Source organism: Amblyomma mixtum, chromosome 3 (genome assembly GCF_055824585.1).
Source record: "Amblyomma mixtum isolate Tamu chromosome 3, ASM5582458v1, whole genome shotgun sequence".
Lineage (NCBI taxonomy): Eukaryota > Metazoa > Arthropoda > Arachnida > Ixodida > Ixodidae > Amblyomma > Amblyomma mixtum.
Window position 1 is genome coordinate 351,406,635 of NC_143014.1, and position 17,071 is coordinate 351,423,705.

The window sequence follows — 17,071 nt, forward strand, 5'->3', positions numbered from 1 at the left end:
AAGGGTCAATTTGTGAAACTTCCAGGTAAAGTATGCGAAATCCTTTTGACCTAGCATTTGAAACGGTGACGTAATCACCAATTAAAATTGCGACGGCCTTCAAGCTTTTCCGCAGCGCGCAACGCTAAGGGGGACGCATGATGACGTCATCGAAAGTATCCGTACATTTCCAACGCCTTTGAAAGAAAAAAACCAACACCACCGAAGTCAAAGCCCGCCGAACGTTGTTTGGCAGCGTCCAACGAGGCACGGCAGGGCGTGGCTGACGGCAGCAGTAATTTGAAATCATACCTTCCGTGAAATCACATTGAACTTCGCCGCACTCCACTGTTGCTTTAAGAAAAAGTGCAAAATTTAATGGTCGATTACGTCACTATTTTAAATGGTAGTGCATGCTTTAAATGGTAGCATGCTTTACTTACAGCCTCTATATATTTGAATCCTTGAGTATCGCGAAATTCTCAAAAAGTGGCGCAGTTGCCCTTTAACGTGCACTGACATCGCGCAGCCCACGGTGCCTTTTGCGTTTCGCCTCCAACAAAACGTGGTCGCCGGAGCCGAGTTCGAACCCGGGTACACCGAATAAATAACTGAGCGCCCTAACCACTGAACAACCGCAGTAGGTAGTGCAACATTTACTTTTGTAGGCGCTCATTGTCGGAGACAGCAAGTTCTAAATAAAACCCCTCACGGTGGGTATGTAGGGCAATAAATAAAAAAAATGGCTCAATGGCTGTGAAGCTCGGCTGCTTATTCCAAGAATACAAAAACCAGCGTGACGTCGTCAGCTGGTCTCCGTTAATCTGGAGCCCTCCACTACACCGTCTGTCATGTAGCCCCAATGTCTACTCGACACGTTAAACCCGAGATATTACTACTAGTTTGAAACAGAAATGTTAATAGCGCTGCAATAAGACGTACACAAGAAAGACTGACACAGGACACGCGCTAGTATTACCAAAAGAAGGATGTATAAATTGGTGCAGCTTCTTTTTCTTTTAGAATCCGCATATTCTTGTTTGCACGCGACGGAAATAAGAAACGAAAGGCGGGTACTTGGCAACGGGGGAGATGTGCTAATAACGAAAAAAAATAAATACCGATTACACAAAAGGACAACGCGGAAATACACGAGCTCGCTGGCATGCGATAGTGATTCCGCCCAGAAAGATGCTACTGTGATGAAATGTAACTACGGTGAAGTGATTTCGTTATGCCAATTCGCTGAAATCGTTCTGCTTCTAAGAAAGAATTGCTGCCAGTCGCCAGCGCGCGGCTCCATCCGCTGTTCTCGCACTGCTCGATCTTGGATTCTCTGTCTGGCGACTTATATTACTTCTCGCAGTCATATTTGCCGTTCTTAGTGTCTTACACGACAGGCTGATGCTTTTTTGGCGTTTTTTTCTTAGAACACTTGGGCGACTAAATACGTTGAGCCTTCACAACAATCAGCCTCGGCTATATCGGGTACAGGTGGGTGATCAGGGGTGGAGAGATGGGTGAAAGTTTTTGAAGGTGCATTTTTACCAGTAAATGCTCTGATGTACGCGCACAGGAGTGTGAATCAAGGATGAAGGCTGCACGCACGCAGCGCGGTTATTTTTGGGAAAGCAAGCTATACTGCTAACGCAGTAAAATTAATAACTAAAAGAGTATGCATAGTCTAACCTTTGACTCCGAGTGGGATTCCTACTAATGGCGGCGCAACAGAGAACTCTGTTTACAGATGCTTTGGGATCTTTGGCTATCTTGAAGGCTTTTTTTAAGGTTGTTGCATGAAATATTTGGAACCTCTCTGACCCTCCTCATGCCTTACTTGACGGCGTCGATTTCAGCGATCACGGCATAAGGCATGCCACCATAACTCCCTGCCGCCGCCCGCACATGCTATGCATATGCATACCACGTGACTAGCATCGCCAGCAAGGATTTCAGAATTATCAAATCGCTACTGTTAGTTGATCTGCGACCATGGTCAGTAGCTTCGATTTCGACGATGCCCCTTTCTCACGCGGACCGCGCTTCTTCCATTCGGGATGCTTTGCCGAGCCGGCGAACGCGTAGGCAATGATTGCCCTCGTTGGCCATCGACGCGGGTTTGGCCGGCGGTTACTTATTATTCCAATAGAAAATTACAGCATATCGTTACCGTTCTTTTTTTAGCGTTTACAGTGTTACCGGACGCCGGACTTTCCGGTTAGCGCAGCGCACAGCAGTGCGGCCTTTTAATTCCATTTCTGGGTTGACATGCCTTTCCGGGGCAGTGTCGTGAAGGTTGAGGGGCGCTATTTCATCTGCGTGCTTAGCGGAAGGACGACCTCTACAACATCGGGGTAGTTCACCACGCCACCTCGTTCGCTATAACCGAGTGGGGTGGCCAGAGTTGTTCGCTGTATCTGCGACGAATTTCCGTTTCCCTTATGCATATTTTCATAGTAGCACCACACCCACTTGCAATAAGCGAGCGTTCGTTATATCTGCGGAAATTAATGTGGGCTCCACTGTACATCCGCTGACTTTGCTTTAATACACCAGTATAGAGAAAGTCTAGGTAAGGCTGTATATGTATGGGTAGAGGAAGTAATGCCCGATCGCAACATTTGTCATCTGCCCTGAGGAGAGGCCGTACAGGTAAGCAAAAGCGAGGGGTGAGAAAACCGAATCAATCAGCACTCCCGAGCATGTCCAGAAAAGACATTCGAGCCCTTAGTCACCCATCAAGCACAGCTGCCAGAAAGGGGTTGTTTGTAGTTTTGAAAATAAATGCCTGAAACAAGTTGGTGGACAAATGGTGCACGCCAGATTAACCACTCTTTATCACTCTATGAAGGGCGCAAAAAATTCTGTTACGAAAAGGTTGCCTTTCATAGCGCCCCAGGAAAAGTTCCAAACATTCTATTACAAACAAATTCCTTACTTTACTATAAGCAAACAAGGGAAGGGGCATGAGGGGCTCGTTATAAATATGACAGAAGCCAACAGCCACAGAAACCAAGGGGCACAGGGGATTTTTTTTATTTATTTATTTTGTGATGTTGATCAATTTAGAATATTACTGAATATGTTATCGCTTAAAGATAATTGATTAGAAAAGCAGAAGAAAAAACAACCACATGCCGCCGGTGGGATCCGAACCCACGACCTCCGAATTACGCGTCCGGTGCTCTACCTCTGAGCTACGGCGACGGCTGTCAATTCTTCTGCTTTCGGGGGTATTTATGTTTACAATTGCTTAGCGAGGGCCTCGATTCTGGCAGCCTTGACGCCATAGGAAGCATAAGAGGGTTCTCACGCAGCTTCCACCCTCTCCGTTCGATGACGTTCTACGTCACACCTGCGGTAACTCAGGACGTTCTACGTCCGCCGCTTATGAACGTGGGTGGCGCTGATGAACACTCTCAAGGTTAGGTTACTTGTAAACATAAATACCCCCGAAAGCAGAAGAATTGACAGCCGTCGCCGTAGCTCAGAGGTAGAGCACCGGACGCGTAATTCGGAGGTCGTGGGTTCGGATCCCACCGGCGGCATGTGGTTGTTTTTTCTTCTGCTTTTCTAATCAATTATCTTTAAGCGATAACATATTCAGTAATATTCTAAATTGATCAACATCACAAAATAAATAAATAAAAAAATTACCGACGATTACGTTACTTCCTAATGCGAAATTTGAGCGCAGCAAATAAGCTGTTTCACCTTTTCGATAGATTGAGGCAAAGAAATCGAGCAACACATGTATGCGCTATCACAGAATTTTTTTTTTATTTTTCACACGTATTCCTTTAACAAAGACTCCACTAACAGTTCTTGACAGTCATGAAGGAAGCTTTGTGGTCGGAGAAATATACTGATATATGTTCGACTTGGTACACTAATGCTTGATTCTCAAAGACGAGATGTATACAAGTGCCTCGCGAGGTTGTCACAGCCGTGGGACGCGTTACGAGCGAGAGGAACGGGATGGTCTCCCGCATAAGTGTTAGGAAATTGCTGTTTGTCTTTATGTCAACATTAAAGTCCCCCACTACTAACATCGGTGTGGATCGATGGACGGTTAATGCGAGTTGCAGGAAGTGCACGACGTCTTTCGTGAGTGCGGTAGGGGCGAAGTAGGCAGCTACTACCAGCAAGCCGATGGGCAACTTTGCGGCGCACAGTTCGCCAACTTCATGTGACGTGCCAAACATTTCGACTGGTATTGCAGAGAGACCTGTGCGCAAGTAGATAGCGACTCCCGCCGCTCTGTTGTGGTCTCTGCGAGCACCACAGCAGTATAGGAAATCTATGATTTCGAGAGGCTCTTCGGGATCCATCCAGGTTTCAGCAAAGCAAAGTACAGAGGAGTGGCGCAGAATGTGATCGTGGTGTACGTCCTTGGCATGTGCGGCAAGGGAGCGTACGTTAAGAATGTGGTTGTGAATGATGAATCAAGTGCTGCCAGCGAATGACGCGTCCATTGGCTGTCTGCGTGTGTTACTGATGTGTGGTTAACATGTTAAGCTTCGCCTGTAAGAGTGGAACGCGACAGCGTCTTGCAACGCTGCCAGGGAGTCCACAGAACGCCATCGCCAATTCGGCTGTACGCCTTGCTGGACGGTAAATTTATTTTTTGAGGAAAGGAAATGTATCTCTCTCGCATATCTGGGTGGACACCTGCACCTTGCCGTAAGGGAAAGGGGGAAGATGGGAGTGAACGAAGACTCCGTATTAGCTAGACGCGCCTTTGTTCATTCCAAACCATTCAGCTGGCATTACGGAGTGGCTAGCGTGCTCGTATCGCACTCCGGAGACCCTGGTTCGATTCCCCAACTCGACCAATTTCGTTCTCGGTTTTATTGATTTATGCGGTGTAACTAGAAAGGTTAATTAGGCTATTTCATGTTTATATTCTTGTATTTCTATCCATCGTGTTCTGTCATTAACCTGTCAATTGTTGGAACTGTCTAGGATGTTCGACACAACGTATATGAAACGAGCAACGTCTTACTGAGTGGGGAAGTGCGTGGTGGTGGAGGGAACGCGGCTTCGTACTTATCTGTTTTTTTCAGCAGCGTCTCCTTCCGCGGACGCTGTTGTCGCTGCGGCGCGCGTCTTTTTCTTTTCTTCTGACCTCTTCATTCTCCTCTATATTAATTAGGCTAATTGATTAATTAAGCAATTAACTAAACTCAGTCCAACTTAGTTGCAGCATCACTATACGATCCCTTTGATTGGTTGCATGGTTACTAGCCAAAGTACAATTGGCCCCATTTGAAATTCGCGCACTGTGACGTCACGAGCATTTCGACCAATTGAAAAGCGTGACATTGGGGGCGGAGCTGGTTACGAGGCCGACGCCGACGCCGACGCCGACGACGACGCGAAACCCAGGAACGGACGCCAAAGAGCTGCGCTCTAAAAAAAATCCCCTGTGCCCCTTGGTTTCTGTGGCTGTTGGCTTCTGTCTTACTTTACTATAGTGAGAAGCCACGATTAGCTGAGTTTTTGAAGCTACTGAGCTATAGGGGCTCGGGATATATAACGTGAGTCACAAAGGCTATCTCGAATAGATGATTTAAATAAAATATGTTTGATAAGTTCTGGATGTTAGGGAGAGCCAGTACTCCCACGAGGCTCTCGTTGGGTGGGGGATGGGCGGTGGAGGGATTCTCGAACATTTACTTACCATGTAGTAAAGGTGGGGGGGACTGGCAAGTCGGTTTCGGGGTGACGGAAAGGTATCTGCCTGTATATGTATACGTGCCAACACATGGCAGTTTCGGTTCTCAGTAGTGCGCGGGAACGTAGAGGGCACGTGCGGCGGAAATTTTGGTGCCTCGTAAGTACACTGCGTACGATAAAGTCCCAAATGACTAAAGCTTCATGGGAGACCTATTACTCGCGGTACGGGGTCTCCCAAACTGCTGAAGCAGGAGGGTCTTGTAGATGCAAAATCCATCGGCTTATCGTCCTACACCTCATAATGTGGATTATAGCGTATATACATAGCCGATTTCCATTAATTTCGAGTTCATTTCATTTTGCGGCTCTTGCCGTAAATTCGTCTTTTTGCTGCGGACAATAAATAAAATAGGTAAAGTGAGAACATCTCACATTAAACAATTTTTTCATGCACATGTAACGCAGTAAAAACGACAAAAGGAAGACGGGAGACGACACGAGCGCTGACTAAAAACTGGTTATTTTATTCTGGCATAAGTATATAGAGGCGCAGGACACAGGAAACAACCCCAAAAAACACAACAAAGGTTAAAACTCATAATGCGCATGCACATCACATCCTGACGTCTTTTTAACGAAATTCGAAGAGTATCTTCCACAGCAGACGTCACTCCCCTATATCCTGGACCTCACACAACGCCAAGAAAGCCTGACTCCTTATCTACCAAATTGATAGATGGTGAAGCAACACTCATCGGCTTCTTTTCTGATCCCATTGGCCTCGACCAACTCCCTACAAATGCAAACAGCGTTATTAACCAGGACACTTGTCTTATCTACTGGGGGAAGCAATCGTAGTACTCGCTGCAAGCAGAGCCAAGTTGTACGACACAGCTACTTTTTTCACCCATCTGTGATGTTCGAACAAATACTCATTGCTTCTCCACTTAGAAATACAAATTTCCTGTTTAATCACCCTGATCGAATTTTTAAGGAGATGGTGGAGGCCTTTATGATCAGGATGGAAGCAGATGAGCGTGTTGCTTCACCATACATCAATTTAGTTGATAAGGAGCCAGGCTTTCTTGGCAACTGTGTGAGGTCCAGGAGATAGGGGAGTGCCGTCTACTATGAAATATAGTCTTCGAATTTCGTTGAAAAAGATGTCATGACTCGACTATAATGTGCATGCGCAGTATGGTTTTTTTAGTTTTAATCTTTTCTCTTCTGTTTTTTGGATTGTTCACTGTGTCCTGCACCTTCATATACTTTTCCAAGAAGGTAACAACCAGTTGTTAGTCAGCGTCTGTGTATTCTCCAGGCTTCGTTTTGTCCTTTTTCATGAACCCTTACCAACTAGCCTAGTATTATGTTCTCGTAAACAAATCTTTAGATTTTTTATTTTGTACAGTGATGTGCAAGAAAAAAGAAAACGCATAGCATAATTGACTGATACCCATCGGCGTTATAATTTTCTTGTCCTGAACCCGTTTGAACCCGTTTTAACCGGTTCGAGACGGTCCGAACCGGTTCGAGCCGGAACGGAATGGCCTTCTGGAGCCGAACCCGGAACTGAACCCGAAAGGCGTGAACCCGAACCCGAACCGAACCCGAAAAAATGCCGGTTCGACACCCTGGTTTAAATATCGATTATACCATGGAGCTTGGTTATTCGAGTAGATGCGCCGAAGAGGAATATGTCGATTAATCAGTTCAGATACCTTATTTCGGAACATGCACCAGTTAGTTTCCACCGAGCGCTCGAGGTAATTAGGTAAGAATATGTCTAGAAAGGAGCTCAGTTCGTCATTAATAGCAAGAAAATTAGCGTTGATGTACTCTCTAATATTTTTGTAGCGGTTTGATGAAGGTGCCTGTTCCAGAGTTAACGTGAAATGTAAGACATCGTGGTCGCTCAGGCCAGGCATATGTATTAAAGTTGACGTGCAATCTTCTGCAGTCGTTAATACAAGATCTAGAAGAGAAGATGAATTTTGAGTAACACGTGTGGGTGAAGTGACGATTTGTGTCAAGCCAAAGTCTGCGCAGATGGTGATAAATTGGTTGGTTTCTGCGCTCGGTGGGTTAGAAAAAGGGAACGTTTGTGACCAGATAATGTTGGGATAGTTGAAGTCGCCCAAAAGTATAATTTGTGCGCTGGGATATCGAACAATGATTCCATTCAGACTGTCATGCAAGCTATCACAGAATGACATATCGCTAGAAGGGGAGCGGTAGCAAACGCCGATGATCACTTTTTGAAGCCTAAATTAACGCAGCACCACACAGATTCAATATGAGAAACAATTGATATGCAGTGACAATCAAACTGCTCGTCAATTGCGAGCAAAACACCACCACCTGTTCTTTCAGTGCGGTCACTGCGGTAGACAATATATCTTTTATCGCAATGAAACAATTCTGAATTAGATATTTTTCTGCTGAGCCACGTTGCTGAGTTGTATGTTTTGTGGCCCGGATTGACCTGGGAAAGGTTTGGTGAGTATGCTCTCCTGTGGGACATTGTCGAAGGCTTTGTGCAGACACAGACCTAGGATTGCCCTGACACACCTGCTACACATGATAATTTCTTCGCTATTGAGGATGGTTTGGTTTGGTTTATGGGGTTTAACGTCCCAAAGCGACTAAGGCTATGAGAGACGCCGTAGTGGGGGGGGGGCTTCGGAAATTTCGACCACCTGGGGTTCTTTAACGTGCACTGACATCGCACAGTACACGGGCCTCTAGAATTTCTCCTCCAAAGAAATTCCAGCCTCCGCGGCCGGGATCGAACCCGCGTCTTTCGGGTCAGCAGCCGAGCAACATAACCGCTGAGCCACCGCGGCGGCGCTATTGAGGAGCATGCTGCACTGCATTGAGAGATGCGCTCTGAAGTCTATCATTCCGGTTGGGTGGAGGTTGTTGTCTTCCGCGTACACCTGAAGCCTGTTTAAAACCATGTGCTCCATGAGCTTACCTAAGCACAACGTGAGAGAGATCGGTCTGAGATTTTCAATTTCCATACTTTTTCCTGGTTTCGGGATGAATATGATTCTGCCATTTCTCAATTCTTCCGGAATTTCCCCTTTCTTCCTATACGTGTTGATTAGGTTAGTACCGGGGGTAAATTGACGTATGGTGGAGATTTCTAAGGGTTTTTTTAGTCGCGCCACCGGATCCAGCCGCTGACGCGGTATTAGTGTTCTCTTAGGGCTCTCCACGTGTCTGCTATGCTGAAATCCTGGTCTAGTTCTGAGTTTTCTTCACTTTCATACCACTGGTACGGGTTCCGCGTCGGATGCGTATTGAATCTGTCTTTGAGGCTTTTTATGAGATCCTTCGCAGTAGCCTCGAGTTGGTGCGCGCTCTGATTGAATTTGTTTCGTTGGGCTGACTTGAACTGAGTGTGGTCACGGAAATCTCAGCAAGAACCAGGTATTTCGGCTGTCGAGTCGACCGTTTCACATACTGGTCTGCACTGCTGTCTTGCCAGCTCCGCGGCGTATTCGGAAATTTGCTTTTTTAGGTCGGCTCTGCGTTTCTGATTTCGCAGTTTTGTTTCTGCGACTTGCAGCGCGTTCGCAGCCATAGATGCGCCTGCCAAAAGTGTTTAACTTAGTGTAAGTCGTGTGTTGCTCATTCACCGCTTCCGTGACTTCTGTGCGGCTTTGTACGCTTTGTTTAAGCTCGCGGGTCCATTCATTGAGATCCTCGACGTCTGACGGGTCCTTCTATCCCTGGCTTTGCGGAAATGATCCCAGTCGGTGATTCTGTCTCTTGGTAGCGGTGGTTTGAATTATGCTGTTTCCAGGGCTGTTTCGAGTAGGTAGTCATCGCTACCTATTCTGAGCACAGTGTTTAATCACGTGGCCGTAAACATGGTCTTAGTGAGTGTGAGATCTGCGGTTGTGTCTGCATTTACACTTTCTGTCTGGCGTGCTTGTCTCCTGTTCGGCGCAAGTGGTCATTCAGCATGCAGTATTTATAAACAGAAGGAGTGTATAGGAAACTGTTCCTTCCAGGGCAATATAAAGAATAAGCACATAAATGCTAGACACAAACCAAGGCCAGCTTGGTACAGAAATGCTCGATACAAAGATAACCGCGTTCGTTATTACAAGCAAATTTGAAATTTTTAACACAGAGGGAAAAAAAATACAACATAAGAACACATCGACAACTATGTCATTAAGCGTAGAAAGTTGGGCTAGTTGGTTGGTAGTACTATTGTGAGACATTCCAGCGGCTAAAAAGACAGGTGCTAACATATAAATCAAAGGTATACCCGTTGAACCGGAGGAGGATCTAGCGGAAATCATGGGAAAAATCGGTAACGTTATTGGCGAAGAAATCTCGGCCTCAGATCTTGATGCATGCCATCGCGTTCCTGTGTATGGAAACCCTTCTGCATTTAACGTTGTTGCCCAGTTCGTCCTCCGCAAAAAACGCGATGCAGTCCTTCTAAAAGCGAGAAGCAATAAGAACCTTTCCTGCAAAGAACTTGGGTTCAAGGAAAAGACAGAGGTGTATATAAATGAGCATTTATGCCCTGATCGCAAGCGTTTGCTAGCACTGGCAATCACAAAGAAAACTGAGGCAGGCTGGAAATTTGTCTGGGTCCGTGGAGGTCAAATCTACGCACGGAAAATGGAAAAGAGCAAAGTGCTAAAGATTATGAGCACTGAGGACGTGAACAAAATGACCTAAGTCAGTGCACTAAATCGATGGCTCCTCTTGAAAATGGAGAGTTATCATTTGCTTGCTCCGGTAGCTTTAAACAAGGTTGCCGAGGAACCAAGTCTGAAGATTTTCCATTTGAATTGCCGATCGGTGAACAACAAGAACGATGAAATACAGTCACTTTTCGACTCTTTTAAATTTTCCTTTGAAGTCGTAATGTTCACAGAAACCTGGTATCATGACGAATCGAACTATTTAATTTTAGAGGGCTACACGCATTTTGCCCTCAATAGATCTGACCGCAAAGGTGGTGGCGTTTCAATCCAAGTTTTGAATACTCGCGCAGTTACAGAGGTAAAACAGTTCACTTTATCTACTGCTGACTATGAAATGCAAACTGTTGAGCATGATCGCGAAGTTTACACTGTTTTATATCACCCCCCACACGGTAGTTTCGAGAAATGCCTTGATATGCTTGAAAGCCTTTTTGATTATGTGTCCACCAATCGACAATCACTGGTTTTAGCGGGTGACGTGAACGTTGACATGCAAAGCATCTCGACCAGACAAACAGAAATTATGTCCCTTTTTGATGCTTACGGACTTTCAAACCTTATCAATACTCCCACTCGCATAACCTGCTCTACATCTTCCTCTCTAGATATCATCGTTACTAACTCGGAAATTTCTAATGCAAAGGCTGGCACACTTCTATCAGACGTAAGTGACCACATTCCAACTTTCGCTTTCATTCCTGCTGCAAGGTCCAATTCTGCCCGACAAAAAGTTTGCAATAGCTATCAGCGCATAGATATGATAACCCTGGAACGCTTCCGAACGGATATGTGTGCAGCTAGGTGGGATGATGTGATGCGCTCAAAGGATGCGAATGACGCATACAGCATCCTGGTTAAGAAACTAAAGGCTGTGTACGATAAATGCTTCTTGGTTGATCGTCCTCGCAAACAAAAAGCTAAAAAGCCGTGGTTAACGCAAGACCTACTGCGCAAAATAAAGGTTAAAGAAAAGCTGTTTGCACAGTTTATTAAATCCCGCGACCCGTCAAAGCTAGAGAAATACAAGAAATGCCGCAATTCTCTTAACCGAGAGCTGAAATCCGCGAAGTTCAATTACTACAACAGCACTTTCTCATCCATGTCTGGTAAAAATGTGAGTGCGAAATGGTTCCAACTAAATAACTCTTAAACCGAAATCCCAAATCTCCTGTTACCTCAGTAATGAAAGACGGCATCGTTATTACCGGAGACGATCTCTCAAATGCATTTAATGAACATATTTAGAGTATCACAAAAACCCTACTTTCTTCCACCGCACCGAATCCCGGGTACGCTTTGCAAACACCGATTGTTGCCGAGTCTATATTCCGTTTCCCCACAATTGAAACTGAAGTCGTAACCGTTTTTAGCAACCTAAAATGTAGCAGTGCAGAGGACAAAGATGGCTTCCGCATAAAACCTTTTAAGTTTATTATTGACTTACTTGCTGCACCGTTAACTCACATTTACAACATTGCTCTCGCTACAGGGATCTTTCCGACAAAAATGCAAGTCGCAAAAGTTATTGCCATTCATAAAGGAGGCGACACATCAGAATTATCAAATTACCGGCCGATCTCGATCCTGCCTGTGTTATCAAAGGGTTTAGAAAAAATTATGTGTTCAAGAATAACTAAATTTTTAGATAAGCATGGCGTCCTATCTGACCAACAGTTTGGCTTTAGGCCTAAAAAATCGACAGAGACAGCTTTGATTAAACAAAAAGAACTAATAGTTGAAGCCTTTGAGAAGAAATGCCTGGTCCTTGGCATTTATGTCGATTTTTCAAAAGCCTTCGACTTGCTCAACCATAATCTGCTGCTGCAAAAACTGGAACACTACGGAATTAGGGGAGTCACTTTGTCTCTGCTCAAATTATACTTAGCTCATCGCAGACAAATGGTTTCTCATAATAACAAGTTATCTAGCCTTGAGCCACTTCTCTCTGGTGTTCCCCAGGGCAGCATAATGGGGTCCTTACTTTTTCTTGTTTACATTAATGACATCTTTTCTACCCCTGCCGTTGACCTTGTGGGCTTTGCTGATGATATTACAGCACTGTTGTCGGGTAGCACAGAAGCCGAATTATTTTCGCGAGCAAATAAGTTTCTGGAATATCTTCACGAGTGGTCAAGAAATAATCATCTAAAAGTTAATTCTGAAAAAACGAAGGCCGTCTTACACCGAACAAGAAACAAAACTGTTCACACCAATAGGAGGCAAAACAATTGCAATCGTGAAAAACATAAAATGCTTAGGAGTTATCTTCTCAGAGTGTCTCACCTGGGACGAACAGGTAAATCATGTTCGGAAAAAACTGAATCGCTTCAACGGTCTTATTTGCCAACATAGGGACACACTTCCGTCTCGAGTAAAGGTCCTCATTTATCAAGCATTCTTTCTCCCATCACTGACTTACTGTCTCACAGTTTGGGGAACGACGACCCAGCACAACATATCAAAACTAATAACAGTACAAAAGCGGGCAGTTAGACTCATAGCAAACGTATCGACGCAGACCCACACACATCCATACTTCATTAAATTTGGCATTCTAAAGTTCACTTCTTTGTTTCCTTTCAGATTGCTATCAATGTACAAAACTGCGGTTTTTACTAACAATGAAACCACTCTCTCACTTCTAAAAATGTCTCGCTATTCAACCGTCTATGATACCCGCTCTCATTTTCCTTGGTCACTGCCTCTTTGTCGGACCAAATACGGTATGCAATCTTTATCTTTTATTCTGTCGAAATACCTAAACATTTTAGAAAATAACAACATATCCCTAAAATGCATCACGGTAAAGAGCCTAAAAACCATTTTGTATCTTTTTGAAGACGTTTAATTACAACTTGTTCCGAACTGTGATTAAAGCTGTAACACGTGTGAATTCTGCTGTTGTACACCTGGTTGATGTGATGCTTTTGGTTTTTTTTTGAGTATTTATGACGCTTTTTGTTGTGATTGTGATACTAATGTTTACGTGCCACTGTAGATATTCTATTCATGTTGATACTTATTTATTGTTTTCGAGTGCCTCACCTGTAGCTGTCTTGTAAACTAACAACTGAGGTAATACGTTGCCTCAGCAGTGTGGGCGCAGGGTGCCTCTCAAGCTGCATTCAAGCAGCTTTTTTCCCTGCGTCCTCTCTCTCCCAGTAATACTTGTACTTGTACCACTGTAATACTTGTAATACTGTAATACTGTAAGTAATACTTGTACCACTGAGAGCGAGAAATAAACTTCAACTTCAACTTCAGGGACGAAGGTAGACGAGACAGGACGAACGCTGGACTTCAACTGAGGTTTATTTCACAAACAGCGATAATATACAAAAGGGGGCGCAAGGGAAAGTAAGCCGTGACAAGATTAACCCATAATAAAAAAAAATGCAGAAGGCTCCTTTGCCATGCCACTCATGTTTGCCACAACGGCGCACCTACTATTTATCGCCTACCTGGCTGAATCCACCCGTTTGCATTCAGGTAATCTATTTCTTTTTTGCGTAGCGCCACAGAAGGGCTGCTGACGCAGTTTTCTTTATCATTGAAAATACTAAACGCTTCAAAAATTTCTCGGCTCTTTTGAGTCTTAAACCTCCGCATCACACTTGTCCTTTCTAAAAACGCCTTGCGTGCTGGCTTGTGTGAGCAACGGCGAATGTGGTCAGCTAGGTGACCTCTGCCAGATAACGAATGAGCTGTCCGGCGATGCTCTAGCAAGCGTTTGTTGAGGCAGCGTCCCGTCTGTCCGATGTACCGTCTGCCACAGGCGAGGGGGACGCTGTATACAACACCAACTTCACATTCAACAAGAGGTTTGATGTGCTTAATTTTGCACATAGGCCTCTTTTTGGCATCATTCACCAGGCGGCACATGCGTCCCAGCTTTTCCGGGGCCGAAAATACAACACGCACGCCACACTTGTCGCCGACCTTCTTGCGGCGGTGTGAGACCTGATGCCAGTAGGGCACAACGACAGTTCGCTATTTGGTACGTGCATTTTCGCTTGGCTTGCACCGCCGACCAGATTTCACCTCGCGAATCTGGGTTTCCACCACAGATTCCACAATTTCTCCTGGATACCCAGCCTTATCCAATAGCCTTAGTTGGGCATGGACGCTGTCACGCACTTGATGCTCGCACGACTTGGCAAGAGCAAACCGGACGCAATTTTTTGCTATAGCTCTTTTCACGAGCTTGGAATGGGCCGAATCATAGTTCAGAATTTGTTTCTTCGACCGTGGTTTATACTGCCAGCACACACGCGTTTCTTCAAAAATAAGGCACACATCAAGTAACTGGATGCGAACTTCCTGCGGTAATTCGTGAGTGAACTTCATTCCGAATGCATTATTAGCAAATATTTCCAGAATGTTGTTCACATCGATGCGTCTATCCTGAGCATCAATCACATTTACTACCACCAGGTAGTCGTCAACATACCTAAACACTTTCTGCACGTTGGCGTTTTAAAGGGACGCCTGAATACGCTTGTCAATACTAGATAAAAAGATATCTAAAATATAAATATAAAAAAATTCTCTCAATCTGAAGCTTCAGGCAAAGAAATGTTCCGGTTTTCTATTGACGTTGAAGAATTGTTCTATTCTATATCTCATTCTGAGCTTTTCCACGCTGTAAGGAATTTTATTGAAGACACTGGGCCGGTGGCCTTTCAGAACAGCACAGGGTTATTCACCGACAACTTTTTAGAGCTTTTAAAATTTTACTTGTCATCTACCTTTGTCACCTTTAATGAGCGCCATTTCATCCAACAAGAAGGAGTGTGCATAGGCTCCTGCCTAGCACCACTTTTAAGTGATATATTTTTATCTACTATTGATAAGCGTATTCAGGCGTCCCTTTAAAACGCCAACGTGCAGAAAGTGTTTAGGTATGTTGACGACTACCTGGTGGTAGTAAATGTGATTGATGCTCAGGATAGAGGTATCGATGTAAACATTCTGGAAATATTTGCTAATAATTCATTCGGAATGAAGTTCACTCACGAATTACCACAGGAAGGTCGCATCCAGCTCCTTGATGTGTGCCTTACTTTTGAAGAAACGCGTTTGTGCTGGCAGTATAAGCCACGGTCGAAGAAACAAATTCTGAACTATGATTCGGCCCATTCCAAGCTCGTGAAAAGAGCTATAGCAAAAAATTGCGTCCGGTCTGCTCTTGCCAAGTCGTGCGAGCATCAAGTGCGTGACAGCGTCCATGCCCAACTAAGGCGATTGTATAAGGCTGGGTATCCAGGAGAAATTGTGGCATCTGTGGTGGAAACCCAGATTCGCGAGGTGAAATCTGGTCGGCGGTGCAAGCCAAGCGAAAATGCACGTACCAAACAGCGACCTGTCGTTGTGCCCTACTGGCATCAGGTCTCACACCGCCTCAAGAAGGTCGGCGACAAGTGTGGCGTGCGTGTAGTATTTTCGGCCCCGGAAAAGTTGGGACGCATGTGCCGCCTGGTGATTGATGCCAAAAGAGGGCTATGTGCAAAATTAAGCACATCAAACCTCTTGTTGAATGTGAAGTTGGTGTTGTATACAGCATCTCCCTCGCCTGTGGCAGACGGCACATCGGACAGACGGGACGCTGCCTCAACGAACGCTTGCTAGAGCATCGCCGGACAGCTCATTCGCTATCTGGCGGAGGTCACCTAGCTGACCACATCCGCCGGTGCTCACACAAGCCAGCATGCAAGGCGTTTTTAGAAAGGACAAGTGTGATGTGCAGGTTTAAGACAAAAGAGCCAAGAAATTTTTGAAGCGTTTAGTATTTTCAATGATAAAGAAAACTGCGTCAGCAGCCCTTCTGTGGCGCTACGCAAAAAAAGAAATAGGTTACCTGAATGCAAACGGGTGGATTCAGCACGGTAGGTGATAAAAAATTGGAGGCTTATCAAGGTTAAGCCCAGTGGATGCGAAGCATGTCCTTAGCGTTTGGAGGCATCTTGACCGCATACACGCCCGGAGCAAAGACGCTGGCGCGGTTGCGGGCACAGAGACTGACGCAACGGCGGGCGCGCGCCACCTCATCCCTGGCGTGACGTCACATATCACTTGATGCAGCGATGGTGGCGCCGCCGCCGCGTCGCGCGCGACGGCGCGAACCGAAGCGGGGAGGCCTCCGCCGGGCGACGTCCGACGGCGCGATATGAGGCCCCATCTGCAGCCGGTGTGACGTCATCACGTGACGTCACATCATGTGATCTCACTTCAAGGTCAATGGTGGCCACCGCCGGGAGACGACCGACGGCGCGATATGAGGCCCCATCTGCAGCCGGTGTGTCACGTGACCTACTTGAAGGTCACTTGAAGGTCAATGGTGGCCACCGCCGGGCGTCGCGCGAATGCCCGAAACCTACATTAATATGTTTCGCATAATAGTAGGTGCGCCGTTGTGGCAAACATGAGTGGCATGGCAAAGGAGCCTTCTGCATTTTTTTTGATTATGGGTTAATCTTGTCACGGCTTACTTTTCCTTGCGCCCCCTTTTGTATATTATCGCTGTTTGTGAAATAAACCTCAGTTGAAGTCCGGCGTTCGTCCTGTCTCGTCTACCTTCGTCCCTTCTTCTTAGCCGCTGGAATGTCTCACAATAGTACATCGACAACACATGGCTAGTGCTTGCAGAAAATAAAATGCAAGCTGGACGTCCTCAAACA